Source organism: Ascidiella aspersa, chromosome 6 (genome assembly GCF_963924565.1).
Source record: "Ascidiella aspersa chromosome 6, kaAscAspe10.2, whole genome shotgun sequence".
Classification (NCBI taxonomy): domain Eukaryota; kingdom Metazoa; phylum Chordata; class Ascidiacea; order Phlebobranchia; family Ascidiidae; genus Ascidiella; species Ascidiella aspersa.
Window position 1 is genome coordinate 14,913,092 of NC_139452.1, and position 25,931 is coordinate 14,939,022.

General features: G+C 32.7%; 38 non-coding genes across 38 annotated transcripts; all 38 read left to right on the forward strand.

The window, feature by feature from the left end:
- The first annotated feature begins 1,365 nt into the window (after window positions 1-1,365).
- Trnak-cuu (transfer RNA lysine (anticodon CUU)) lies at window positions 1,366-1,438 on the forward strand. Its single transcript has one exon. It is a non-coding gene; the product is annotated as a tRNA-Lys (tRNA).
- A 1,572-nt stretch (window positions 1,439-3,010) lies between these two features.
- On the forward strand, window positions 3,011-3,083 carry Trnak-cuu (transfer RNA lysine (anticodon CUU)). The gene has a single exon. It is a non-coding gene; the product is annotated as a tRNA-Lys (tRNA).
- A 2,583-nt stretch (window positions 3,084-5,666) lies between these two features.
- Trnak-cuu (transfer RNA lysine (anticodon CUU)) lies at window positions 5,667-5,739 on the forward strand. The gene has a single exon. It is a non-coding gene; the product is annotated as a tRNA-Lys (tRNA).
- Window positions 5,740-5,993: 254 nt separating this feature from the next.
- Window positions 5,994-6,066, forward strand: Trnak-cuu (transfer RNA lysine (anticodon CUU)). The gene has a single exon. It is a non-coding gene; the product is annotated as a tRNA-Lys (tRNA).
- A 261-nt stretch (window positions 6,067-6,327) lies between these two features.
- Window positions 6,328-6,400, forward strand: Trnak-cuu (transfer RNA lysine (anticodon CUU)). The gene has a single exon. It is a non-coding gene; the product is annotated as a tRNA-Lys (tRNA).
- A 254-nt stretch (window positions 6,401-6,654) lies between these two features.
- Window positions 6,655-6,727, forward strand: Trnak-cuu (transfer RNA lysine (anticodon CUU)). The gene has a single exon. It is a non-coding gene; the product is annotated as a tRNA-Lys (tRNA).
- Window positions 6,728-7,317: 590 nt separating this feature from the next.
- Trnak-cuu (transfer RNA lysine (anticodon CUU)) lies at window positions 7,318-7,390 on the forward strand. Its single transcript has one exon. It is a non-coding gene; the product is annotated as a tRNA-Lys (tRNA).
- Window positions 7,391-7,971: 581 nt separating this feature from the next.
- Window positions 7,972-8,044, forward strand: Trnak-cuu (transfer RNA lysine (anticodon CUU)). The gene has a single exon. It is a non-coding gene; the product is annotated as a tRNA-Lys (tRNA).
- Window positions 8,045-8,641: 597 nt separating this feature from the next.
- Trnak-cuu (transfer RNA lysine (anticodon CUU)) lies at window positions 8,642-8,714 on the forward strand. Its single transcript has one exon. It is a non-coding gene; the product is annotated as a tRNA-Lys (tRNA).
- Window positions 8,715-10,293: 1,579 nt separating this feature from the next.
- Window positions 10,294-10,366, forward strand: Trnak-cuu (transfer RNA lysine (anticodon CUU)). Its single transcript has one exon. It is a non-coding gene; the product is annotated as a tRNA-Lys (tRNA).
- Window positions 10,367-10,620: 254 nt separating this feature from the next.
- Trnak-cuu (transfer RNA lysine (anticodon CUU)) lies at window positions 10,621-10,693 on the forward strand. Its single transcript has one exon. It is a non-coding gene; the product is annotated as a tRNA-Lys (tRNA).
- A 588-nt stretch (window positions 10,694-11,281) lies between these two features.
- Window positions 11,282-11,354, forward strand: Trnak-cuu (transfer RNA lysine (anticodon CUU)). The gene has a single exon. It is a non-coding gene; the product is annotated as a tRNA-Lys (tRNA).
- Window positions 11,355-11,944: 590 nt separating this feature from the next.
- On the forward strand, window positions 11,945-12,017 carry Trnak-cuu (transfer RNA lysine (anticodon CUU)). Its single transcript has one exon. It is a non-coding gene; the product is annotated as a tRNA-Lys (tRNA).
- A 582-nt stretch (window positions 12,018-12,599) lies between these two features.
- On the forward strand, window positions 12,600-12,672 carry Trnak-cuu (transfer RNA lysine (anticodon CUU)). The gene has a single exon. It is a non-coding gene; the product is annotated as a tRNA-Lys (tRNA).
- A 255-nt stretch (window positions 12,673-12,927) lies between these two features.
- On the forward strand, window positions 12,928-13,000 carry Trnak-cuu (transfer RNA lysine (anticodon CUU)). Its single transcript has one exon. It is a non-coding gene; the product is annotated as a tRNA-Lys (tRNA).
- A 581-nt stretch (window positions 13,001-13,581) lies between these two features.
- Window positions 13,582-13,654, forward strand: Trnak-cuu (transfer RNA lysine (anticodon CUU)). Its single transcript has one exon. It is a non-coding gene; the product is annotated as a tRNA-Lys (tRNA).
- Window positions 13,655-14,242: 588 nt separating this feature from the next.
- On the forward strand, window positions 14,243-14,315 carry Trnak-cuu (transfer RNA lysine (anticodon CUU)). Its single transcript has one exon. It is a non-coding gene; the product is annotated as a tRNA-Lys (tRNA).
- A 589-nt stretch (window positions 14,316-14,904) lies between these two features.
- Trnak-cuu (transfer RNA lysine (anticodon CUU)) lies at window positions 14,905-14,977 on the forward strand. Its single transcript has one exon. It is a non-coding gene; the product is annotated as a tRNA-Lys (tRNA).
- Window positions 14,978-15,246: 269 nt separating this feature from the next.
- On the forward strand, window positions 15,247-15,319 carry Trnak-cuu (transfer RNA lysine (anticodon CUU)). The gene has a single exon. It is a non-coding gene; the product is annotated as a tRNA-Lys (tRNA).
- Window positions 15,320-15,901: 582 nt separating this feature from the next.
- Window positions 15,902-15,974, forward strand: Trnak-cuu (transfer RNA lysine (anticodon CUU)). The gene has a single exon. It is a non-coding gene; the product is annotated as a tRNA-Lys (tRNA).
- Window positions 15,975-16,228: 254 nt separating this feature from the next.
- Trnak-cuu (transfer RNA lysine (anticodon CUU)) lies at window positions 16,229-16,301 on the forward strand. Its single transcript has one exon. It is a non-coding gene; the product is annotated as a tRNA-Lys (tRNA).
- Window positions 16,302-16,882: 581 nt separating this feature from the next.
- Window positions 16,883-16,955, forward strand: Trnak-cuu (transfer RNA lysine (anticodon CUU)). The gene has a single exon. It is a non-coding gene; the product is annotated as a tRNA-Lys (tRNA).
- A 260-nt stretch (window positions 16,956-17,215) lies between these two features.
- Trnak-cuu (transfer RNA lysine (anticodon CUU)) lies at window positions 17,216-17,288 on the forward strand. Its single transcript has one exon. It is a non-coding gene; the product is annotated as a tRNA-Lys (tRNA).
- Window positions 17,289-17,543: 255 nt separating this feature from the next.
- Trnak-cuu (transfer RNA lysine (anticodon CUU)) lies at window positions 17,544-17,616 on the forward strand. The gene has a single exon. It is a non-coding gene; the product is annotated as a tRNA-Lys (tRNA).
- A 933-nt stretch (window positions 17,617-18,549) lies between these two features.
- Trnak-cuu (transfer RNA lysine (anticodon CUU)) lies at window positions 18,550-18,622 on the forward strand. The gene has a single exon. It is a non-coding gene; the product is annotated as a tRNA-Lys (tRNA).
- Window positions 18,623-19,205: 583 nt separating this feature from the next.
- On the forward strand, window positions 19,206-19,278 carry Trnak-cuu (transfer RNA lysine (anticodon CUU)). Its single transcript has one exon. It is a non-coding gene; the product is annotated as a tRNA-Lys (tRNA).
- A 255-nt stretch (window positions 19,279-19,533) lies between these two features.
- Window positions 19,534-19,606, forward strand: Trnak-cuu (transfer RNA lysine (anticodon CUU)). The gene has a single exon. It is a non-coding gene; the product is annotated as a tRNA-Lys (tRNA).
- Window positions 19,607-21,176: 1,570 nt separating this feature from the next.
- On the forward strand, window positions 21,177-21,249 carry Trnak-cuu (transfer RNA lysine (anticodon CUU)). The gene has a single exon. It is a non-coding gene; the product is annotated as a tRNA-Lys (tRNA).
- A 918-nt stretch (window positions 21,250-22,167) lies between these two features.
- Window positions 22,168-22,240, forward strand: Trnak-cuu (transfer RNA lysine (anticodon CUU)). Its single transcript has one exon. It is a non-coding gene; the product is annotated as a tRNA-Lys (tRNA).
- Window positions 22,241-22,821: 581 nt separating this feature from the next.
- On the forward strand, window positions 22,822-22,894 carry Trnak-cuu (transfer RNA lysine (anticodon CUU)). Its single transcript has one exon. It is a non-coding gene; the product is annotated as a tRNA-Lys (tRNA).
- A 261-nt stretch (window positions 22,895-23,155) lies between these two features.
- Window positions 23,156-23,228, forward strand: Trnak-cuu (transfer RNA lysine (anticodon CUU)). Its single transcript has one exon. It is a non-coding gene; the product is annotated as a tRNA-Lys (tRNA).
- A 255-nt stretch (window positions 23,229-23,483) lies between these two features.
- Trnak-cuu (transfer RNA lysine (anticodon CUU)) lies at window positions 23,484-23,556 on the forward strand. The gene has a single exon. It is a non-coding gene; the product is annotated as a tRNA-Lys (tRNA).
- Window positions 23,557-23,994: 438 nt separating this feature from the next.
- Trnak-cuu (transfer RNA lysine (anticodon CUU)) lies at window positions 23,995-24,067 on the forward strand. Its single transcript has one exon. It is a non-coding gene; the product is annotated as a tRNA-Lys (tRNA).
- Window positions 24,068-24,322: 255 nt separating this feature from the next.
- Window positions 24,323-24,395, forward strand: Trnak-cuu (transfer RNA lysine (anticodon CUU)). The gene has a single exon. It is a non-coding gene; the product is annotated as a tRNA-Lys (tRNA).
- A 262-nt stretch (window positions 24,396-24,657) lies between these two features.
- On the forward strand, window positions 24,658-24,730 carry Trnak-cuu (transfer RNA lysine (anticodon CUU)). Its single transcript has one exon. It is a non-coding gene; the product is annotated as a tRNA-Lys (tRNA).
- A 256-nt stretch (window positions 24,731-24,986) lies between these two features.
- On the forward strand, window positions 24,987-25,059 carry Trnak-cuu (transfer RNA lysine (anticodon CUU)). The gene has a single exon. It is a non-coding gene; the product is annotated as a tRNA-Lys (tRNA).
- A 262-nt stretch (window positions 25,060-25,321) lies between these two features.
- Trnak-cuu (transfer RNA lysine (anticodon CUU)) lies at window positions 25,322-25,394 on the forward strand. Its single transcript has one exon. It is a non-coding gene; the product is annotated as a tRNA-Lys (tRNA).
- A 262-nt stretch (window positions 25,395-25,656) lies between these two features.
- Window positions 25,657-25,729, forward strand: Trnak-cuu (transfer RNA lysine (anticodon CUU)). Its single transcript has one exon. It is a non-coding gene; the product is annotated as a tRNA-Lys (tRNA).
- The last annotated feature ends 202 nt before the right edge of the window (window positions 25,730-25,931 follow it).

Genomic DNA, 25,931 nt, shown 5'->3' on the forward strand with positions numbered 1-25,931 from the left:
TAAAAGTATGACCGTTACTTACGTCCTTTATAGACCTTGCGCCCGGCTAGCTCAGTCGGCAGAGCGTTGGACTCTTAATTCAACAGTCGTGGGTTCGAGCCCCACGTTGGGCGTTGTGTTTTTCTGCAAATTATTCAAAATTGTTGTTGAACAATGAACATGACAGCAATGGATGACTCACCTGAATATTAATATGTATTTCAAATAAAACTTGAAAACAACTTTAAATTAATAAATCCAATAGGTAAAGGTTAAATTATGTTTCAACATGTTGAATTTGTTTTAATAATTTTCTTTAGAAGAAGATTCTGCAATATAATTGTTCAATAGTTTTAAAAGTATGACCGTTACTTACGACTTGTATAGACTGTAGCGCCCGGCTAGCTCAGTCGGTAGAGCGTTGGACTCTTAATCCAACGTTGGTGGGTTCCAGCCCCACGTTGGACGTTGTGTTTTTCCCCACGTTATTTAAAATTGTTGTTGAACAGGACAGCAATAGATGATTCACATGAATATCAATATGTATTTCAAATAAAAGCTGAATTGAATTTTAAAATTAATAAATCGTATAAGTAAAGGTAAATTTATGTTTCAACATGTTGAAATTGTTTTAATAATTTTCTTTAGAAGAAGATTCTGCAATATAATTGTTCAATACTTTTAAATGTATGACGGTTACTTACGACTTGTATAGACTGTAGCGCCCGGCTTGCTCAGTTGGTAGAGCGTTGGACTCTTAAACCAACGGTCGTGGGTTCGAGCCCCACATTGGGCGTTGTGTTTTTCCCCACGTTATTTAAAATTGTTGTTGAACATGACAGCAATAGATGATTCACATGAATATCAATATGTATTTCAAATAAAAGATGAATTGACATTTAAAATTAATAAATCCTATAGTTAAAGGTAATTTTATATTTCAACATGTTGAATTTGTTTTAATTATTTTCTTTAGAAGAAGATTCTGCAATATAATTGTTCAATACTTTTAAAAGTATGACCGTTACTTACGACTTGTATAGACTGTAGCGCCCGGCTAGGTCAGTCGTTAGAGCGTTGGACTCTTAATCCAACGGTCATGGGTTCGAGCCCCACGTTGGGCGTTGTGTTTTTCTCCAAATTGTTCAAAATTGTTGTTGAACAATGAACATGACAGCAATGGATGACTCAAATGAATATCAATATGTATCTCAAATAAAATTTGATTATTATTTAAAAATTAATAAATCCTATAAGTAAAGGTAAATTTATGTTTCAACATGTTGAATTTGTTTTAATAATTTTCTTTAGAAGAAGATTCTGCAATATAATTGTTCAATACTTTTAAAAGTATGACCGTTACTTACGACTTGTATAGATTGTAGCGCCCGGCTAGCTCAGTCGGTAGAGCGTTGGACTCTTAATCCAACGGTCGTGGGTTCGAGCCCCACGTTGGGCGTTGTGTTTTTCCCCACATTATTTAAAATTGTTGTTGAACAGGACAGCAATAGATGATTCACATGAATATCAATATGTATTTCAAATAAAAGCTGAATTGAATTTTAAAATTAATAAATCGTATAGTTAAAGGTAATTTTATATTTCAACATGTTGAATTTGTTTTAATAATTTTCTTTAGAAAAAGATTCGTCAATATAATTGTTCAATAGTTTTAAAAGTATGACGGTTACTTATGTCCTTTATAGACCTTTCGCCCGGCTAGCTCAGTCGGTAGAGCGTTGGACTCTTAATCCAACGGTCGTGAGTTCGAGCCCCACGTTGGGCGTTGTGTTTTTCTCCAAATTATTCAAAATTGTTGTTGAACAATGAACATGACAGCAATGGATGACTCAAATGAATATCAATATGTATCTCAAATAAAATTGTTTATTGTTTTAAAATTAATAGATCCTACAAGTAAAGGTAAATTTATGTTTCAACATGTTGAATTTGTTTTAATAATTTTCTTTAGAAGAAGATTCTGCAATATAATTGTTCAATACTTTCAAAAGTATGATTTACGACTTGTATAGACTGTAGCGCCCGGCTAGCTCAGTCGGTAGAGCGTTGGACTCTTAATCCAACGGTCGTGTGTTCGAGCCCCACGTTGGGCGTTGTGTTTTTCACCAAATTATTCAAAATTGTTGTTGAACAATGAACATGACAGCAATGGATGACTCAAATGAATATCAATATGTATCTCAAATAAAATTTGATTATTATTTAAAAATTAATAAATCCTATAAGTAAAGGTAAATTTATGTTTCAACATGTTGAATTTGTTTTAATAATTTTCTTTAGAAGAAGATTCTGCAATATAATTGTTCAATACTTTTAAAAGTATGACCGTTACTTACGACTTGTACAGATTGTAGCGCCCGGCTAGCTCAGTCGGTAGAGCGTTGGACTCTTAATCCAACGCTCGTGGGTTCGAGCCCCACGTTGGGCGTTGTGTTTTTCCCCACGTTATTTAAAATTGTTGTTGAACAGGACAGCAATAGATGATTCACATGAATATCAATATGTATTTCAAATAAAAGCTGAATTGAATTTTAAAATTAATAAATCCTATAGTTAAAGGTAATTTTATATTTCAACATGTTGAATTTGTTTTAATAATTTTTTTTAGAAGAAGATTCGTCAATATAATTGTTCAATAGTTTTAAAAGTATGACCGTTACTTATGTCCTTTATAGACCTTGCGCCCGGCTAGCTCAGTCGGCAGAGCGTTGGACTCTTAATCCAACGGTCGTAGGTTCGAGCCCCACGTTGGGCGTTGTTATTTTCTGCAAATTATTCAAAATTGTTGTTGAACAATGAACATGACAGCAATGGATGACTCAAATGAATATTAATATGTATTTCTGATAAAACTTGAAAACAACTTTAAATTAATAAATCCAAAAGGTAAAGGTTAAATTATGTTTTGACATGTTGAATTTGTTTTAATAATTTACTTTAGAAGAAGATTCTGCAATATAATTGTTCAATACTTTTAAAAGTATGATTTACGACTTGTATAGACTGTAGCGCCCGGCTAGCTCAGTCGGTAGAGCGTTGGACTCTTAATCCAACGGTCGTGGGTTCGAGCCCCACGTTAGGCGTTGTGTTTTTCTCCAAATTATTCAAAATTGTTGTTGAACAATGAACATGACAGCAATGGATGACTCAAATGAATATCAATATGTATCTCAAATAAAAGCAGAATTGAATTTTAAAACTAATAAATCCTATAGTTAAAGATTAAATTATGTTTTGACATGTTGAATTTGTTTTAATAATTTTCTTTAGAAGAAGATTCTGCAATATAATTGTTCAATACTTTTAAAAGTATGACCGTTACTTACGACTTGTATAGATTGTAGCGCTCGGCTAGCTCAGTCTGTAGAGCGTTGGACTCTTAATCCAAAGGTCGTGTGTTCGAGCCCCACGTTGGGCGTTGTGTTTTTCACCAAATTATTCAAAATTGTTGTTGAACAATGAACATGACAGCAATGGATGACTCAAATGAATATCAATATGTATCTCAAATAAAATTTGATTATTATTTAAAAATTAATAAATCCTATAAGTAAAGGTAAATTTATGTTTCAACATGTTGAATTTGTTTTAATAATTTTCTTTAGAAGAAGATTCTGCAATATAATTGTTCAATACTTTTAAAAGTATGACCGTTACTTACGACTTGTATAGATTGTAGCGCCCGGCTAGCTCAGTCGGTAGAGCGTTGGACTCTTAATCCAACGGTCGTGGGTTCGAGCTCCACGTTGGGCGTTGTGTTTTTCCCCACGTTATTTAAAATTGTTGTTGAACAGGACAGCAATAGATGATTCACATGAATATCAATATGTATTTCAAATAAAAGCTGAATTGAATTTTAAAATTAATAAATCCTATAGTTAAAGGTAATTTTATATTTCAACATGTTGAATTTGTTTTAATAATTTTCTTTAGAAGAAGATTCGTCAATATAATTGTTCAATAGTTTTAAAAGTACGACCGTTACTTACGTCCTTTATAGACCTTGCGCCCGGCTAGCTCAGTCGGCAGAGCGTTGGACTCTTAATTCAACAGTCGTGGGTTCGAGCCCCACGTTGGGCGTTGTGTTTTTCTGCAAATTATTCAAAATTGTTGTTGAACAATGAACATGACAGCAATGGATGACTCACCTGAATATTAATATGTATTTCAAATAAAACTTGAAAACAACTTTAAATTAATAAATCCAATAGGTAAAGGTTAAATTATGTTTCAACATGTTGAATTTGTTTTAATAATTTTCTTTAGAAGAAGATTCTGCAATATAATTGTTCAATAGTTTTAAAAGTATGACCGTTACTTACGACTTGTATAGACTGTAGCGCCCGGCTAGCTCAGTCGGTAGAGCGTTGGACTCTTAATCCAACGTTGGTGGGTTCCAGCCCCACGTTGGACGTTGTGTTTTTCCCCACGTTATTTAAAATTGTTGTTGAACAATGAACATGACAGCAATGGATGACTCACCTGAATATTAATATGTATTTCAAATAAAACTTGAAAACAACTTTAAATTAATAAATCCAATAGGTAAAGGTTAAATTATGTTTCAACATGTTGAATTTGTTTTAATAATTTTCTTTAGAAGAAGATTCTGCAATATAATTGTTCAATAGTTTTAAAAGTATGACCGTTACTTACGACTTGTATAGACTGTAGCGCCCGGCTAGCTCAGTCGGTAGAGCGTTGGACTCTTAATCCAACGTTGGTGGGTTCCAGCCCCACGTTGGACGTTGTGTTTTTCCCCACGTTATTTAAAATTGTTGTTGAACAGGACAGCAATAGATGATTCACATGAATATCAATATGTATTTCAAATAAAAGCTGAATTGAATTTTAAAATTAATAAATCGTATAAGTAAAGGTAAATTTATGTTTCAACATGTTGAAATTGTTTTAATAATTTTCTTTAGAAGAAGATTCTGCAATATAATTGTTCAATACTTTTAAATGTATGACGGTTACTTACGACTTGTATAGACTGTAGCGCCCGGCTTGCTCAGTTGGTAGAGCGTTGGACTCTTAAACCAACGGTCGTGGGTTCGAGCCCCACATTGGGCGTTGTGTTTTTCCCCACGTTATTTAAAATTGTTGTTGAACATGACAGCAATAGATGATTCACATGAATATCAATATGTATTTCAAATAAAAGATGAATTGACATTTAAAATTAATAAATCCTATAGTTAAAGGTAATTTTATATTTCAACATGTTGAATTTGTTTTAATTATTTTCTTTAGAAGAAGATTCTGCAATATAATTGTTCAATACTTTTAAAAGTATGACCGTTACTTACGACTTGTATAGACTGTAGCGCCCGGCTAGGTCAGTCGTTAGAGCGTTGGACTCTTAATCCAACGGTCATGGGTTCGAGCCCCACGTTGGGCGTTGTGTTTTTCTCCAAATTGTTCAAAATTGTTGTTGAACAATGAACATGACAGCAATGGATGACTCAAATGAATATCAATATGTATCTCAAATAAAATTTGATTATTATTTAAAAATTAATAAATCCTATAAGTAAAGGTAAATTTATGTTTCAACATGTTGAATTTGTTTTAATAATTTTCTTTAGAAGAAGATTCTGCAATATAATTGTTCAATACTTTTAAAAGTATGACCGTTACTTACGACTTGTATAGATTGTAGCGCCCGGCTAGCTCAGTCGGTAGAGCGTTGGACTCTTAATCCAACGGTCGTGGGTTCGAGCCCCACGTTGGGCGTTGTGTTTTTCCCCACATTATTTAAAATTGTTGTTGAACAGGACAGCAAGAGATGATTCACATGAATATCAATATGTATTTCAAATAAAAGCTGAATTGAATTTTAAAATTAATAAATCCTATAGTTAAAGGTAATTTTATATTTCAACATGTTGAATTTGTTTTAATAATTTTCTTTAGAAGAAGATTCTTCAATATAATTGTTCAATAGTTTTAAAAGTATGACGGTTACTTATGTCCTTTATAAACCTTGCGCCCGGCTAGCTCAGTCGGTAGAGCGTTGGACTCTTAATCCAACGGTCGTGGGTTCGAGCCCCACGTTGGGCGTTGTGTTTTTCTGCAAATTATTCAAAATTGTTGTTGAAAAATGAACATGACAGCAATGAATGACTCAAATGAATATTAATATGTATTTCAGATAAAACTTGAAAACAACTTTAAATTAATAAATCCAAAAGGTAAAGGTAAATTTATGTTTCAACATGTTGAATTTGTTTTAATAATTTTCTTTAGAAGAAGATTCTGCAATATAATTGTTCAATACTTTTAAAAGTATGACCGTTACTTACGACTTGTATAGATTGTAGCGCCCGGCTAGCTCAGTCGGTAGAGCGTTGGACTCTTAATCCAACGGTCGTGGGTTCGAGCCCCACGTTGGGCGTTGTGTTTTTCCCCACGTTATTTAAAATTGTTGTTGAACAGGACAGCAATAGATGATTCACATGAATATCAATATGTATTTCAAATAAAAGCAGCATTGAATTTTAAAACTAATAAATCCTATAGGTAAAGATTAAATTATGTTTTGACATGTTGAATTTGTTTTAATAATTTTCTTTAGAAGAAGATTCGTCAATATAATTGTTCAATACTTTTAAAAGTATGACCGTTACTTATGTCCTTTATAGACCTTTCGCCCGGCTAGCTCAGTCGGTAGAGCGTTGGACTCTTAATCCAACGGTCGTGGGTTCGAGCCCCACGTTGGGCGTTGTGTTTTTCTCCAAATTATTCAAAATTGTTGTTGAACAATGAACATGACAGCAATGGATGACTCAAATGAATATCAATATGTATCTCAAATAAAATTGTTTATTGTTTTAAAATTAATAGATCCTACAAGTAAAGGTAAATTTATGTTTCAACATGTTGAATTTGTTTTAATAATTTTCTTTAGAAGAAGATTCTGCAATATAATTGTTCAATACTTTTAAAAGTATGATTTACGACTTGTACAGACTGTAGCGCCCGGCTAGCTCAGTCGGTAGAGCGTTGGACTCTTAATCCAACGGTCGTGTGTTCGAGCCCCACGTTGGGCGTTGTGTTTTTCTCCAAATTATTCAAAATTGTTGTTGAACAATGAACATGACAGCAATGGATGACTCAAATGAATATCAATATGTATCTCAAATAAAATTTGATTATTATTTAAAAATTAATAAATCCTATAAGTAAAGGTAAATTTATGTTTCAACATGTTGAATTTGTTTTAATAATTTTCTTTAGAAGAAGATTCTGCAATATAATTGTTCAATACTTTTAAAAGTATGACCGTTACTTACGACTTGTATAGATTGTAGCGCCCGGCTAGCTCAGTCGGTAGAGCGTTGGACTCTTAATCCAACGGTCGTGGGTTCGAGCCCCACGTTGGGCGTTGTGTTTTCCCCACGTTATTTAAAATTGTTGTTGAACAGGACAGCAATAGATGATTCACATGAATATCAATATGTATTTCAAATAAAAGCTGAATTGAATTTTAAAATTAATAAATACTATAGTTAAAGGTAATTTTATATTTCAACATGTTGAATTTGTTTTAATAATTTTCTTTAGAAGAAGATTCGTCAATATAATTGTTCAATAGTTTTAAAAGTATGACCGTTACTTATGTCCTTTATAGACCTTGCGCCCGGCTAGCTCAGTCGGCAGAGCGTTGGACTCTTAATCCAACGGTCGTAGGTTCGAGCCCCACGTTGGGCGTTGTTATTTTCTGCAAATTATTCAAAATTGTTGTTGAACAATGAACATGACAGCAATGGATGACTCAAATGAATATTAATATGTATTTCTGATAAAACTTGAAAACAACTTTAAATTAATAAATCCAAAAGGTAAAGGTTAAATTATGTTTTGACATGTTGAATTTGTTTTAATAATTTTCTTTAGAAGAAGATTCTGCAATATAATTGTTCAATAGTTTTAAAAGTATGATTTACGACTTGTATAGACTGTAGCGCCCGGCTAGCTCAGTCGGTAGAGCGTTGGACTCTTAATCCAACGGTCGTGGGTTCGAGCCCCACGTTAGGCGTTGTGTTTTTCTCCAAATTATTCAAAATTGTTGTTGAACAATGAACATGACAGCAATGGATGACTCAAATGAATATCAATATGTATCTCAAATAAAAGCAGAATTGAATTTTAAAACTAATAAATCCTATAGTTAAAGATTAAATTATGTTTTGACATGTTGAATTTGTTTTAATAATTTTCTTTAGAAGAAGATTCTGCAATATAATTGTTCAATACTTTTAAAAGTATGACCGTTACTTACGACTTGTATAGATTGTAGCGCTCGGCTAGCTCAGTCTGTAGAGCGTTGGACTCTTAATCCAACGGTCGTGTGTTCGAGCCCCACGTTGGGCGTTGTGTTTTTCACCAAATTATTCAAAATTGTTGTTGAACAATGAACATGACAGCAATGGATGACTCAAATGAATATCAATATGTATCTCAAATAAAATTTGATTATTATTTAAAAATTAATAAATCCTATAAGTAAAGGTAAATTTATGTTTCAACATGTTGAATTTGTTTTAATAATTTTCTTTAGAAGAAGATTCTGCAATATAATTGTTCAATACTTTTAAAAGTATGACCGTTACTTACGACTTGTATAGATTGTAGCGCCCGGCTAGCTCAGTCGGTAGAGCGTTGGACTCTTAATCCAACGGTCGTGGGTTCGAGCCCCACGTTGGGCGTTGTGTTTTTCCCCACGTTATTTAAAATTGTTGTTGAACAGGACAGCAATAGATGATTCACATGAATATCAATATGTATTTCAAATAAAAGCTGAATTGAATTTTAAAATTAATAAATCCTATAGTTAAAGGTAATTTTATATTTCAACATGTTGAATTTGTTTTAATAATTTTCTTTAGAAGAAGATTCGTCAATATAATTGTTCAATAGTTTTAAAAGTATGACCGTTACTTACGTCCTTTATAGACCTTGCGCCCGGCTAGCTCAGTCGGCAGAGCGTTGGACTCTTAATTCAACAGTCGTGGGTTCGAGCCCCACGTTGGGCGTTGTGTTTTTCTGCAAATTATTCAAAATTGTTGTTGAACAATGAACATGACAGCAATGGATGACTCACCTGAATATTAATATGTATTTCAAATAAAACTTGAAAACAACTTTAAATTAATAAATCCAATAGGTAAAGGTTAAATTATGTTTCAACATGTTGAATTTGTTTTAATAATTTTCTTTAGAAGAAGATTCTGCAATATAATTGTTCAATAGTTTTAAAAGTATGACCGTTACTTACGACTTGTATAGACTGTAGCGCCCGGCTAGCTCAGTCGGTAGAGCGTTGGACTCTTAATCCAACGTTGGTGGGTTCCAGCCCCACGTTGGGCGTTGTGTTTTTCCCCACATTATTTAAAATTGTTGTTGAACAGGACAGCAATAGATGATTCACATGAATATCAATATGTATTTCAAATAAAAGCTGAATTGAATTTTAAAATTAATAAATCGTATAAGTAAAGGTAAATTTATGTTTCAACATGTTGAAATTGTTTTAATAATTTTCTTTAGAAGAAGATTCTGCAATATAATTGTTCAATACTTTTAAATGTATGACGGTTACTTACGACTTGTATAGACTGTAGCGCCCGGCTAGCTCAGTTGGTAGAGCGTTGGACTCTTAAACCAACGGTCGTGGGTTCGAGCCCCACATTGGGCGTTGTGTTTTTCCCCACGTTATTTAAAATTGTTGTTGAACATGACAGCAATAGATGATTCACATGAATATCAATATGTATTTCAAATAAAAGATGAATTGACTTTTAAAATTAATAAATCCTATAGTTAAAGGTAATTTTATATTTCAACATGTTGAATTTGTTTTAATTATTTTCTTTAGAAGAAGATTCTGCAATATAATTGTTCAATACTTTTAAAAGTATGACCGTTACTTACGACTTGTATAGACTGTAGCGCCCGGCTAGGTCAGTCGTTAGAGCGTTGGACTCTTAATCCAACGGTCATGGGTTCGAGCCCCACGTTGGGCGTTGTGTTTTTCTCCAAATTGTTCAAAATTGTTGTTGAACAATGAACATGACAGCAATGGATGACTCAAATGAATATCAATATGTATCTCAAATAAAATTTGATTATTATTTAAAAATTAATAAATCCTATAAGTAAAGGTAAATTTATGTTTCAACATGTTGAATTTGTTTTAATAATTTTCTTTAGAAGAAGATTCTGCAATATAATTGTTCAATACTTTTAAAAGTATGACCGTTACTTACGACTTGTATAGATTGTAGCGCCCGGCTAGCTCAGTCGGTAGAGCGTTGGACTCTTAATCCAACGGTCGTGGGTTCGAGCCCCACGTTGGGCGTTGTGTTTTTCCCCACATTATTTAAAATTGTTGTTGAACAGGACAGCAATAGATGATTCACATGAATATCAATATGTATTTCAAATAAAAGCTGAATTGAATTTTAAAATTAATAAATCCTATAGTTAAAGGTAATTTTATATTTCAACATGTTGAATTTGTTTTAATAATTTTCTTTAGAATAAGATTCGTCAATATAATTGTTCAATAGTTTTAAAAGTATGACGGTTACTTATGTCCTTTATAAACCTTGCGCCCGGCTAGCTCAGTCGGTAGAGCGTTGGACTCTTAATCCAACGGTCGTGGGTTCGAGCCCCACGTTGGGCGTTGTGTTTTTCTGCAAATTATTCAAAATTGTTGTTGAAAAATGAACATGACAGCAATGAATGACTCAAATGAATATTAATATGTATTTCAGATAAAACTTGAAAACAACTTTAAATTAATAAATCCAAAAGGTAAAGGTAAATTTATGTTTCAACATGTTGAATTTGTTTTAATAATTTTCTTTAGAAGAAGATTCTGCAATATAATTGTTCAATACTTTTAAAAGTATGACCGTTACTTACGACTTGTATAGATTGTAGCGCCCGGCTAGCTCAGTCGGTAGAGCGTTGGACTCTTAATCCAACGGTCGTGGGTTCGAGCCCCACGTTGGTCGTTGTGTTTTTCCCCACGTTATTTAAAATTGTTGTTGAACAGGACAGCAATAGATGATTCACATGAATATCAATATGTATTTCAAATAAAAGCAGCATTGAATTTTAAAACTAATAAATCCTATAGGTAAAGATTAAATTATGTTTTGACATGTTGAATTTGTTTTAATAATTTTCTTTAGAAGAAGATTCGTCAATATAATTGTTCAATACTTTTAAAAGTATGACCGTTACTTATGTCCTTTATAGACCTTTCGCCCGGCTAGCTCAGTCGGTAGAGCGTTGGACTCTTAATCCAACGGTCGTGGGTTCGAGCCCCACGTTGGGCGTTGTGTTTTTCTCCAAATTATTCAAAATTGTTGTTGAACAATGAACATGACAGCAATGGATGACTCAAATGAATATCAATATGTATCTCAAATAAAATTGTTTATTGTTTTAAAATTAATAGATCCTACAAGTAAAGGTAAATTTATGTTTCAACATGTTGAATTTGTTTTAATAATTTTCTTTAGAAGAAGATTCTGCAATATAATTGTTCAATACTTTTAAAAGTATGATTTACGACTTGTACAGACTGTAGCGCCCGGCTAGCTCAGTCGGTAGAGCGTTGGACTCTTAATCCAACGGTCGTGTGTTCGAGCCCCACGTTGGGCGTTGTGTTTTTCTCCAAATTATTCAAAATTGTTGTTGAACAATGAACATGACAGCAATGGATGACTCAAATGAATATCAATATGTATCTCAAATAAAATTTGATTATTATTTAAAAATTAATAAATCCTATAAGCAAAGGTAAATTTATGTTTCAACATGTTGAATTTGTTTTAATAATTTTCTTTAGAAGAAGATTCTGCAATATAATTGTTCAATACTTTTAAAAGTATGACCGTTACTTACGACTTGTATAGATTGTAGCGCCCGGCTAGCTCAGTCGGTAGAGCGTTGGACTCTTAATCCAACGGTCGTGGGTTCGAGCCCCACGTTGGGCGTTATGTTTTTCCCCACGTTATTTAAAATTGTTGTTGAACAGGACAGCAATAGATGATTCACATGAATATCAATATGTATTTCAAATAAAAGCTGAATTGAATTTTAAAATTAATAAATACTATAGTTAAAGGTAATTTTATATTTCAACATGTTGAATTTGTTTTAATAATTTTCTTTAGAAGAAGATTCGTCAATATAATTGTTCAATAGTTTTAAAAGTATGACCGTTACTTATGTCCTTTATAGACCTTGCGCCCGGCTAGCTCAGTCGGCAGAGCGTTGGACTCTTAATCCAACGGTCGTAGGTTCGAGCCCCACGTTGGGCGTTGTTATTTTCTGCAAATTATTCAAAATTGTTGTTGAACAATGAACATGACAGCAATGGATGACTCAAATGAATATTAATATGTATTTCTGATAAAACTTGAAAACAACTTTAAATTAATAAATCCAAAAGGTAAAGGTTAAATTATGTTTTGACATGTTGAATTTGTTTTAATAATTTTCTTTAGAAGAAGATTCTGCAATATAATTGTTCAATACTTTTAAAAGTATGATTTACGACTTGTATAGACTGTAGCGCCCGGCTAGCTCAGTCGGTAGAGCATTGGACTCTTAATCCAACGGTCGTGGGTTCGAGCCCCACGTTAGGCGTTGTATTTTTCTCCAAATTATTCAAAATTGTTGTTGAACAGGACAGCAATGGATGACTCAAATGAATATCAATATGTATCTCAAATAAAAGCAGAATTGAATTTTAAAACTAATAAATCCTATAGGTAAAGATTAAATTATGTTTTGACATGTTGAATTTGTTTTAATAATTTTCTTTAGAAGAAGATTCTGCAATATAATTGTTCAATACTTTTAAAAGTATGACCATTACTTACGACTTTTATAGATAGTAGCGCCCGGCTAGCTCAGTCGGTAGAGCGTTGGACTCTTAATCCAACGGTCGTGGGTTCGAGCCCCACGTTGGGCGATCTGTTTTTCCCCACATTTTTTAAAATTGTTTTGGAACAGGACAGCAATAGATGATTCACATGAATATCAATTTATATTTCAAATAAAAGCAGAATTGAATTTTAAAACTAATAAATCCTATAGGTAAAGATTAAATTATGTTTTGACATGTTGAATTTGTTTTAATAATTTTCTTTAGAAGAAGATTCGTCAATATAATTGTTCAATACTTTTAAAAGTATGACCGTTACTTATGTCATTTATAGACCTAGCGCCCTGCTAGCTCAGTCGGTAGAGCGTTGAACTCTTAATCCAACGGTCGTGGGTTCGAGCCCCACGTTGGGCGATCTGTTTTTCCCCACATTTTTTAAAATTGTTTTGGAACAGGACAGCAATAGATGATTCACATGAATATCAATTTATATTTCAAATAAAAGCAGCATTGAATTTTAAAACTAATAAATCCTATAGGTAAAGATTAAATTATGTTTTGACATGTTGAATTTGTTTTAATAATTTTCTTTAGAAGAAGATTCGTCAATATAATTGTTCAATACTTTTAAAAGTATGACCGTTACTTATGTCATTTATAGACCTAGCGCCCGGCTAGCTCAGTCGGTAGAGCGTTGGACTCTTAATCCAACGGTCGTGGGTTCGAGCCCCACGTTGGGCGTTGTGTTTTTCTGCAAATTATTCAAAATTGTTGTTGAACAATGAACATGACAGCAATGAATGACTCAAATGAATATTAATATGTATTTCAGATAAAACTTGAAAACATCTTTAAATTAATAAATCCTTTAGTTAAAGGTAATTTTATATTTCAACATGTTGAATTTGTTATAATAATTTTATTTAGAAGAAGATTCGTCAATATAATTGTTCAATAGTTTTAAAAGTATGACCGTTACTTTTGTCCTTTTTAGACCTAGCGCCCAAATAGCTCAGTCGGTAGAGCGTTGGACTCTTAATCCAACTGTCGTGGGTTCGAGCCCCACGTTGGGCGATCTGTTTTTCCCCACATTTTTTAAAATTGATTTGGAACAGGACAGCAATAGATGATTCACATGAATATCAATATGTATTTCAAATAAAAGCAGAATTGAATTTTAAAACTAATAAATCCTATAGGTAAAGATTAAATTATGTTTTGACATGTTGAATTTGTTTTAATAATTTTCTTTAGAAGAAGATTCTGCAATATAATTGTTCAATACTTTTAAAAGTATGACCGTTACTTACGACTTGTATAGATTGTAGCGCCCGGCTAGCTCAGTCGGTAGAGCGTTGGACTCTTAATCCAACGGTCGTGGGTTCGAGCCCCACGTTGGGCGTTGTGTTTTTCTCCAAATTATTCAAAATTGTTGTTGAACAAAGAACATGACAGCAATGGATGACTCAAATGAATATCAATATGTATCTCAAATAAAATTGTTCATTATTTTAAAATTAATAAATCCTATAAATAAAGGTAAATTTATGTTTCAACATGTTGAATTTGTTTTAATAATTTTCTTTAGAAGAAGATTCTGCAATATAATTGTTCAATACTTTTAAAAGTATGATTTACGACTTATATAGATTGTAGCGCCCGGCTAGCTCAGTCGGTAGAGCGTTGGACTCTTAATCCAACGGTCGTGTGTTCGAGCCCCACGTTGGGCGTTGTGTTTTTCTCCAAATTATTCAAAATTGTTGTTGAACAATGAACATGACAGCAATGGATGACTCAAATGAATATCAATATGTATCTCAAATAAAATTTGATTATTATTTAAAAATTAATAAATCCTATAAGTAAAGGTAAATTTATGTTTCAACATGTTGAATTTGTTTTAATAATTTTCTTTAGAAGAAGATTCTGCAATATAATTGTTCAATACTTTTAAATGTATGACCGTTACTTACGACTTGTATGATTGTAGCGCCTGGCTAGCTCAGTCGGTAGAGCGTTGGGCTCTTAATCCAACGGTCGTGGGTTCGAGCCCCACGTTGGGCGTTGTGTTTTTTTCCAAATTATTCAAAATTGTTGTTGAACAATGAACATGACAGCAATGGATGACTCAAATGAATATCAATATGTATCTCAAATGAAATTTGATTATTATTTAAAAATAAATCCTTCATAAATCCTATAAGTAAAGGTAAATTTATGTTTCAACATGTTGAATTTGTTTTAATAATTTTCTTTAGAAGAAGATTCTGCAATATAATTGTTCAATACTTTTAAAAGTATGACCGTTACTTACGACTTGTATAGATTGTAGCGCCCGGCTAGCTCAGTCGGTAGAGCGTTGGACTCTTAATCCAACGGTCGTGGGTTCGAGCCCCACGTTGGGCGTTGTGTTTTTCCCCACGTTATTTAAAATTGTTGTTGAACAGGACAGCAATAGATGATTCACATGAATATCAATATGTATTTCAAATAAAAGCTGAATTGAATTTTAAAATTAATAAATACTATAGTTAAAGGTAATTTTATATTTCAACATGTTGAATTTGTTTTAATAATTTTCTTTAGAAGAAGATTCGTCAATATAATTGTTCAATAGTTTTAAAAGTATGACCGTTACTTATGTCCTTTATAGACCTTGCGCCCGGCTAGCTCAGTCGGCAGAGCGTTGGACTCTTAATCCAACGGTCGTAGGTTCGAGCCCCACGTTGGGCGTTGTTATTTTCTGCAAATTATTCAAAATTGTTGTTGAACAATGAACATGACAGCAATGGATGACTCAAATGAATATTAATATGTATTTCTGATAAAACTTGAAAACAACTTTAAATTAATAAATCCAAAAGGTAAAGGTTAAATTATGTTTTGACATGTTGAATTTGTTTTAATAATTTTCTTTAGAAGAAGATTCTGCAATATAATTGTTCAATACTTTTAAAAGTATGATTTACGACTTGTATAGACTGTAGCGCCCGGCTAGCTCAGTCGGTAGAGCGTTGGACTCTTAATCCAACGGTCGTGGGTTCGAGCCCCACGTTAGGCGTTGTGTTTTTCTCCAAATTATTCAAAATTGTTGTTGAACAGGACAGCAATGGATGACTCAAATGAATATCAATATGTATCTCAAATAAAAGCAGAATTGAATTTAAAACTAATAAATCCTATAGGTAAAGATTAAATTTAGTTTTGACATGTTGAATTTGTTTTAATAATTTTCTTTAGAAGAAGATTCTGCAATATAATTGTTCAATACTTTTAAAAGTATGACCATTACTTACGACTTTTATAGATAGTAGCGCCCGGCTAGCTCAGTCGGTAGAGCGTTGGACTCTTAATCCAACGGTCGTGGGTTCGAGCCCCACGTTGGGCGATCTGTTTTTCCCCACATTTTTTAAAATTGTTTTGGAACAGGACAGCAATAGATGATTCACATGAATATCAATTTATATTTCAAATAAAAGCAGAATTGAATTTTAAAACTAATAAATCCTATAGGTAAAGATTAAATTATGTTTTGACATGTTGAATTTGTTTTAATAATTTTCTTTAGAAGAAGATTCGTCAATATAATTGTTCAATACTTTTAAAAGTATGACCGTTACTTATGTCATTTATAGACCTAGCGCCCTGCTAGCTCAGTCGGTAGAGCGTTAGACTCTTAATCCAACGGTCGTGGGTTCGAGCCCCACGTTGGGCGATCTGTTTTTCCCCACATTTTTTAAAATTGTTTTGGAACAGGACAGCAATAGATGATTCACATGAATATCAATTTATATTTCAAATAAAAGCAGCATTGAATTTTAAAACTAATAAATCCTATAGGTAAAGATTAAATTATGTTTTGACATGTTGAATTTGTTTTAATAATTTTCTTTAGAAGAAGATTCGTCAATATAATTGTTCAATACTTTTAAAAGTATGACCGTTACTTATGTCATTTATAGACCTAGCGCCCGGCTAGCTCAGTCGGTAGAGCGTTGGACTCTTAATCCAACGGTCGTGGGTTCGAGCCCCACGTTGGGCGTTGTGTTTTTCTGCAAATTATTCAAAATTGTTGTTGAACAATGAACATGACAGCAATGAATGACTCAAATGAATATTAATATGTATTTCAGATAAAACTTGAAAACATCTTTAAATTAATAAATCCTTTAGTTAAAGGTAATTTTATATTTCAACATGTTGAATTTGTTATAATAATTTTATTTAGAAGAAGATTCGTCAATATAATTGTTCAATAGTTTTAAAAGTATGACCGTTACTTTTGTCCTTTTTAGACCTAGCGCCCGGCTAGCTCAGTCGGTAGAGCGTTGGACTCTTAATCCAACTGTCGTGGGTTCGAGCCCCACGTTGGGCGATCTGTTTTTCCCCACATTTTTTAAAATTGATTTGGAACAGGACAGCAATAGATGATTCACATGAATATCAATATGTATTTCAAATAAAAGCAGAATTGAATTTTAAAACTAATAAATCCTATAGGTAAAGATTAAATTATGTTTTGACATGTTGAATTTGTTTTAATAATTTTCTTTAGAAGAAGATTCTGCAATATAATTGTTCAATACTTTTAAAAGTATGACCGTTACTTACGACTTGTATAGATTGTAGCGCCCGGCTAGCTCAGTCGGTAGAGCGTTGGACTCTTAATCCAACGGTCGTGGGTTCGAGCCCCACGTTGGGCGTTGTGTTTTTCTCCAAATTATTCAAAATTGTTGTTGAACAAAGAACATGACAGCAATGGATGACTCAAATGAATATCAATATGTATCTCAAATAAAATTGTTCATTATTTTAAAATTAATAAATCCTATAAATAAAGGTAAATTTATGTTTCAACATGTTGAATTTGTTTTAATAATTTTCTTTAGAAGAAGATTCTGCAATATAATTGTTCAATACTTTTAAAAGTATGATTTACGACTTATATAGATTGTAGCGCCCGGCTAGCTCAGTCGGTAGAGCGTTGGACTCTTAATCCAACGGTCGTGTGTTCGAGCCCCACGTTGGGCGTTGTGTTTTTCTCCAAATTATTCAAAATTGTTGTTGAACAATGAACATGACAGCAATGGATGACTCAAATGAATATCAATATGTATCTCAAATAAAATTTGATTATTATTTAAAAATTAATAAATCCTATAAGTAAAGGTAAATTTATGTTTCAACATGTTGAATTTGTTTTAATAATTTTCTTTAGAAGAAGATTCTGCAATATAATTGTTCAATACTTTTAAATGTATGACCGTTACTTACGACTTGTATAGATTGTAGCGCCTGGCTAGCTCAGTCGGTAGAGCGTTGGGCTCTTAATCCAGCGGTCGTGGGTTCGAGCCCCACGTTGGGCGTTGTGTTTTTTTTCCAAATTATTCAAAATTGTTGTTGAACAATGAACATGACAGCAATGGATGACTCAAATGAATATCAATATGTATCTCAAATGAAATTTGATTATTATTTAAAAATAAATCCTTCATAAATCCTATAAGTAAAGGTAAATTTATGTTTCAACATGTTGAATTTGTTTTAATAATTTTCTTTAGAAGAAGATTCTGCAATATAATTGTTCAATACTTTTAAAAGTATGACCGTTACTTACGACTTGTATAGATTGTAGCGCCCGGCTAGCTCAGTCGGTAGAGCGTTGGACTCTTAATCCAACGGTCGTGGGTTCGAGCCCCACGTTGGGCGTTGTGTTTTTCCCCACGTTATTTAAAATTGTTGTTGAACAGGACAGCAATAGATGATTCACATGAATATCAATATGTATTTCAAATAAAAGCTGAATTGAATTTTAAAATTAATAAATCCTATAGTTAAAGGTAATTTTATATTTCAACATGTTGAATTTGTTTTAATAATTTTCTTTAGAAGAAGATTCGTCAATATAATTGTTCAATAGTTTTAAAAGTATGACCGTAACTTATGTCCTTTATAGACCTTGCGCCCGGCTAGCTCAGTCGGCAGAGCGTTGGACTCTTAATCCAACGGTCGTAGGTTCGAGCCCCACGTTGGGCGTTGTTATTTTCTGCAAATTATTCAAAAATTGTTGTTGAACAATGAACATGACAGCAATGGATGACTCAAATGAATATTAATATGTATTTCTGATAAAACTTGAAAACAACTTTAAATTAATAAATCCAAAAGGTAAAGGTTAAATTATGTTTTGACATGTTGAATTTGTTTTAATAATTTTCTTTAGAAGAAGATTCTGCAATATAATTGTTCAATACTTTTAAAAGTATGATTTACGACTTGTATAGACTGTAGCGCCCGGCTAGCTCAGTCGGTAGAGCGTTGGACTCTTAATCCAACGGTCGTGGGTTCGAGCCCCACGTTGGGCGTTGTGTTTTACTCCAAATTATTCAAAATTGTTGTTGAACAATGAACATGACAGCAATGGATGACTCAAATGAATATCAATATGTATCTCAAATAAAATTGTTTATTATTTTAAAATTAATAAATCCTATAAGTAAAGGTAAATTTATGTTTCAACATGTTGAATTTGTTTTAATAATTTTCTTTAGATGAAGATTCGTCAATATAATTGTTCAATACTTTTAAAAGTATGATTTACGTCTTGCGTAGACTGTAGCGCCCGGCTAGCTCAGTCGGTAGAGCGTTGGACTCTTAATCCAACGGTCGTGGGTTCGAGCCCCACGTTGGGCGATCTGTTTTTCCCCACATTTTTTAAAATTGTTTTGGAACAGGACAGCAATAGATGATTCACATGAATATCAATATGTATTTCAAATAAAAGCAGAATTGAATTTTAAAACTAATAAATCCTATAGGTAAAGATTAAATTATGTTTTGACATGTTGAATTTGTTTTAATAATTTTCTTTAGAAGAAGATTCGTCAATATAATTGTTCAATACTTTTAAAAGTATGACCGTTACTTATGTCATTTATAGACCTAGCGCCCGGCTAGCTCAGTCGGTAGAGCGTTGGACCCTTCATCCAACGGTCGTGGGTTCGAGCCCCACGTTGGGCGTTGTGTTTTTCCCCACGTTATTTAAAATTGTTGTTGAACAGGACAGCAATAGATGATTCACATGAATATCAATATGTACTTCAAATAAAAGCAGCATTGAATTTTAAAACTAATAAATCCTATAGGTAAAGATTAAATTATGTTTTGACATGTTGAATTTGTTTTAATAATTTTCTTTAGAAGAAGATTCGTCAATACAATTGTTCAATACTTTTAAAAGTATGACCGTTACTTATGTCATTTATAGACCTAGCGCCCGGCTAGCTCAGTCGGTAGAGCGTTGGACTCTTAATCCAACGGTCGTGGGTTCGAGCCCCACGATGGGCGTTGTGTTTTTCTGCAAATTATTCAAAATTGTTGTTGAACAATGAACATGACAGCAATGAATGACTCAAATGAATATTAATATGTATTTCAGATAAAACTTGAAAACAACTTTAAATTAATAAATCCTTTAGTTAAAGGTAATTTTATATTTCAACATGTTGAATTTGTTATAATAATTTTATTTAGAAGAAGATTCGTCAATATAATTGTTCAATAGTTTTAAAAGTATGACCGTTACTTTTGTCCTTTTTAGACCTAGCGCCCGGCTAGCTCAGTCGGTAGAGCGTTGTGACTCTTAATCCAACTGTCGTGGGTTCGAGCCCCACGTTGGGCGATCTGTTTTTCCCCACATTTTTTAAAATTGTTTTGGAACAGGACAGCAATAGATGATTCACATGAATATCAATATGTATTTCAAATAAAGGCAGAATTGAATTTTAAAACTAATAAATCCTATAGGTAAAGATTAAATTATGTTTTGACATGTTGAATTTGTTTTAATAATTTTCTTTAGAAGAAGATTCTGCAATATAATTGTTCAATACTTTTAAAAGTATGACCGTTACTTACGACTTGTATAGATTGTAGCGCCCGGCTAGCTCAGTCGGTAGAGCGTTGGACTCTTAATCCAACGATCATGGGTTCGAGCCCCACGTTGGGCGTTGTGTTTTTCCCCACGTTATTTAAAATTGTTGTTGAACAGGACAGCAATAGATGATTCACATGAATATCAATATGTATTTCAAATAAAAGCAGAATTGAATTTTAAAACTAATAAATCCTATAGGTAAAGATTAAATTATGTTTTGACATGTTGAATTTGTTTTAATAATTTTCTTTAGAAGAAGATTCTGCAATATAATTGTTCAATACTTTTAAAAGTATGACCGTTACTTATGTCATTTATAGATCTAGCGCCCGGCTAGCTCAGTCGGTAGAGCGTTGGACTCTTAATCCAACGGTCGTGGGTTCGAGCCCCACGTTGGGCGTTGTGTTTTTCTCCAAATTATTCAAAATTGTTGTTGAACAATGAACATGACAGCAATGGATGACTCAAATGAATATCAATATGTATCTCAAATAAAATTGTTTATTATTTTAAAATTAATAAATCCTATAAGTAAAGGTAAATTTATGTTTCAACATGTTGAATTTGTTTTAATAATTTTCTTTAGAAGAAGATTCTGCAATATAATTGTTCAATACTTTTAAAAGTATGATTTACGACTTGTATAGACTGTAGCGCCCGGCTAGCTCAGTCGGCAGAGCGTTGGACTCTTAATCCAACGGTCGTAGGTTCGAGCCCCACGTTTGGCGTTGTTATTTTCTGCAAATTATTCAAAATTGTTGTTGAACAATGAACATGACAGCAATGGATGACTCAAATGAATATTAATATGTATTTCTGATAAAACTTGAAAACAACTTTAAATTAATAAATCCAAAAGATAAAGGTTAAATTATGTTTTGACATGTTGAATTTGTTTTAATAATTTTCTTTAGAAGAAGATTCTGCAATATAATTGTTCAATACTTTTAAAAGTATGATTTACGACTTGTATAGACTGTAGCGCCCGGCTAGCTCAGTCGGTAGAGCGTTGCACTCTTAATCCAACGGTCGTGTGTTCGAGCCCCACGTTGGGCGTTGAGTTTTTCTCCAAATTATTCAAAATTGTTGTTGAACAATGAACATGACAGCAATGGATGACTCAAATGAATATCAATATGTATCTCAAATAAAATTTGATTATTATTTAAAAATTAATAAATCCTATTAGTAAAGGTAAATTTATGTTTCAACATGTTGAATTTGTTTTAATAATTTTCTTTAGAAGAAGATTCTGCAATATAATTGTTCAATACTTTTAAAAGTATGACCGTTACTTACGACTTGTATAGATTGTAGCGCCCGGCTAGCTCAGTCGGTAGAGCGTTGGACTCTTAATCCAACGGTCGTGGGTTCGAGCCCCACGTTGGGCGTTGTGTTTTTCCCCACGTTATTTAAAATTGTTGTTGAACAGGACAGCAATAGATGATTCACATGAATATCAATATGTATTTCAAATAAAAGCTGAATTGAATTTTAAAATTAATAAATCCTATAGTTAAAGGTAATTTTATATTTCAACATGTTGAATTTGTTTAATAATTTTCTTTAGAAGAAGATTCGTCGATATAATTGTTCAATAGTTTTAAAAGTATGACCGTTACTTATGTCCTTTATAGACCTTGCGCCCGGCTAGCTCAGTCGGCAGAGCGTTGGACTCTTAATCCAACGGTCGTAGGTTCGAGCCCCACGTTGGGCGTTGTTATTTTCTGCAAATTATTCAAAATTGTTGTTGAACAATGAACATGACAGCAATGGATGACTCAAATGAATATTAATATGTATTTCTGATAAAACTTGAAAACAACTTTAAATTAATAAATCCAAAAGGTAAAGGTTAAATTATGTTTTGACATGTTGAATTTGTTTTAATAATTTTCTTTAGAAGAAGATTCTGCAATATAATTGTTCAATACTTTTAAAAGTATGATTTACGACTTGTATAGACTGTAGCGCCCGGCTAGCTCAGTCGGTAGAGCGTTGGACTCTTAATCCAACGGTCGTGGGTTCGAGCCCCACGTTGGGCGTTGTGTTTTTCTCCAAATTATTCAAAATTGTTGTTGAACAATGAACATGACAGCAATGGATGACTCAAATGAATATCAATATGTATCTCAAATAAAAATTGATTATTATTTAAAAATTAATAAATCCTATAAGTAAAGGTAATTTTATATTTCAACATGTTGAATTTGTTATAATAATTTTATTTAGAAGAAGATTCGTCAATATAATTGTTCAATAGTTTTAAAAGTATGACGGTTACTTTTGTCCTTTTTAGACCTAGCGCCCGGCTAGCTCAGTCGGTAGAGCGTTGGACTCTTAATCCAACTGTCGTGGGTTCGAGCCCCACGTTGGGCGATCTGTTTTTCCCCACATTTTTTAAAATTGTTTTGGAACAGGACAGCAATAGATGATTCACATGAATATCAATATGTATTTCAAACAAAAGCAGAATTGAATTTTAAAACTAATAAATCCTATAGGTAAAGATTAAATTATGTTTTGACATGTTGAATTTGTTTTAATAATTTTCTTTAGAAGAAGATTCTGCAATATAATTGTTCAATACTTTTAAAAGTATGACCGTTACTTACGACTTGTATAGATTGTAGCGCCCGGCTAGCTCAGTCGGTAGAGCGTTGGACTCTTAATCCAACGGTCGTGGGTTCGAGCCCCACGTTGGGCGTTGTGTTTTTCCCCACGTTATTTAAAATTGTTGTTGAACAGGACAGCAATAGATGATTCACATGAATATCAATATGTATTTCAAATAAAAGCAGAATTGAATTTTAAAACTAATAAATCCTATAGGTAAAGATTAAATTATGTTTTGACATGTTGAATTTGTTTTAATAATTTTCTTTAGAAGAAGATTCGTCAATATAATTGTTCAATACTTTTAAAAGTATGACCGTTACTTATGTCATTTATAGATCTAGCGCCCGGCTAGCTCAGTCGGTAGAGCGTTGATTTTTAAAACTAATAAATCCTATAGGTAAAGATTAAATTATGTTTTGACATGTTGAATTTGTTTTAATAATTTTCTTTAGAAGAAGATTCGTCAATATAATTGTTCAATACTTTTAAAAGTATGACCGTTACTTATGTCATTTATAGATCTAGCGCCCGGCTAGCTCAGTCGGTTGAGCGTTGGACTCTTAATCCAACGGTCGTGGGTTCGAGCCCCACGTTGGGCGTTATGTTTTTCTCCAAATTATTCAAAATTGTTGTTGAACAATGAACATGACAGCAATGGATGACTCAAATGAATATCAATATGTATCTCAAATAAAATTGTTTATTATTTTAAAATTAATAAATCCTATAAGTAAAGGTAAATTGATGTTTCAACATGTTGAATTTGTTTTAATAATTTTCTTTAGAAGAAGATTCTGCAATATAATTGTTCAATACTTTTAAAAGTATGATTTACGTCTTGTGTAGACTGTAGCGCCCGGCTAGCTCAGTCGGTAGAGCGTTGGACTCTTAATCCAACGGTCGTGGGTTCGAGCCCCACATTGGGCGTTGTGTTTTTCTCCAAATTATTCAAAATTGTTGTTGAACAATGAACATGACAGCAATGGATGACTCAAATGAATATCAATATGTATCTCAAATAAAATTTGATTATTATTTAAAAATTAATAAATCCTATAAGTAAAGGTAAATTTATGTTTCAACTTGTTGAATTTGTTTTAATAATTTTCTTTAGAAGAAGATTCTGCAATATAATGGTTCAATACTTTTAAATTTATGACCGTTACTTACGACTTGTATAGATTGTAGCGCCCGGCTAGCTCAGTCGGTAGAGCGTTGGACTCTTAATCCAACGGTCGTGGGTTCGAGCCCCACGTTGGGCGTTGTGTTTTTCCCCACTTTATTTAAAATTGTTGTTGAACAATGAACATGACAGCAATGGATGACTCAAATGAATATCAATATGTATCTCAAATAAAATTTGATTATTATTTAAAAATTAATAAATCCTATAAGTAAAGGTAAATTTATGTTTCAACTTGTTGAATTTGTTTTAATAATTTTCTTTAGAAGAAGATTCTGCAATATAATTGTTCAATACTTTTAAAAGTATGATTTACGTCTTGTGTAGACTGTAGCGCCCGGCTAGCTCAGTCGGTAGAGCGTTGGACTCTTAATCCAACGGTCGTGGGTTCGAGCCCCACATTGGGCGTTGTGTTTTTCTCCAAATTATTCAAAATTGTTGTTGAACAATGAACATGACAGCAATGGATGACTCAAATGAATATCAATATGTATCTCAAATAAAATTTGATTATTATTTAAAAATTAATAAATCCTATAAGTAAAGGTAAATTTATGTTTCAACTTGTTGAATTTGTTTTAATAATTTTCTTTAGAAGAAGATTCTGCAATATAATGGTTCAATACTTTTAAATTTATGACCGTTACTTACGACTTGTATAGATTGTAGCGCCCGGCTAGCTCAGTCGGTAGAGCGTTGGACTCTTAATCCAACGGTCGTGGGTTCGAGCCCCACGTTGGGCGTTGTGTTTTTCCCCACTTTATTTAAAATTGTTGTTGAACAATGAACATGACAGCAATGGATGACTCAAATGAATATCAATATGTATCTCAAATAAAATTTGATTATTATTTAAAAATTAATAAATCCTATAAGTAAAGGTAAATTTATGTTTCAACTTGTTGAATTTGTTTTAATAATTTTCTTTAGAAGAAGATTCTGCAATATAATGGTTCAATACTTTTAAATGTATGACCGTTACTTACGACTTGTATAGATTGTAGCGCCCGGCTAGCTCAGTCGGTAGAGCGTTGGACTCTTAATCCAACGGTCGTGGGTTCGAGCCCCACGTTGGGCGTTGTGTTTTTCCCCACTTTATTTAAAATTGTTGTTGAACAGGACAGCAATAGATGATTCACATGAATATCAATATGTATTTCAAATAAAAGCTGAATTGAATTTTAAAATTAATAAATCCTTTAGTTAAAGGTAATTTTATATTTCAACATGTTGAATTTGTTTCAATAATTTTCTTTAGAAGAAGATTCTGCAATATAATT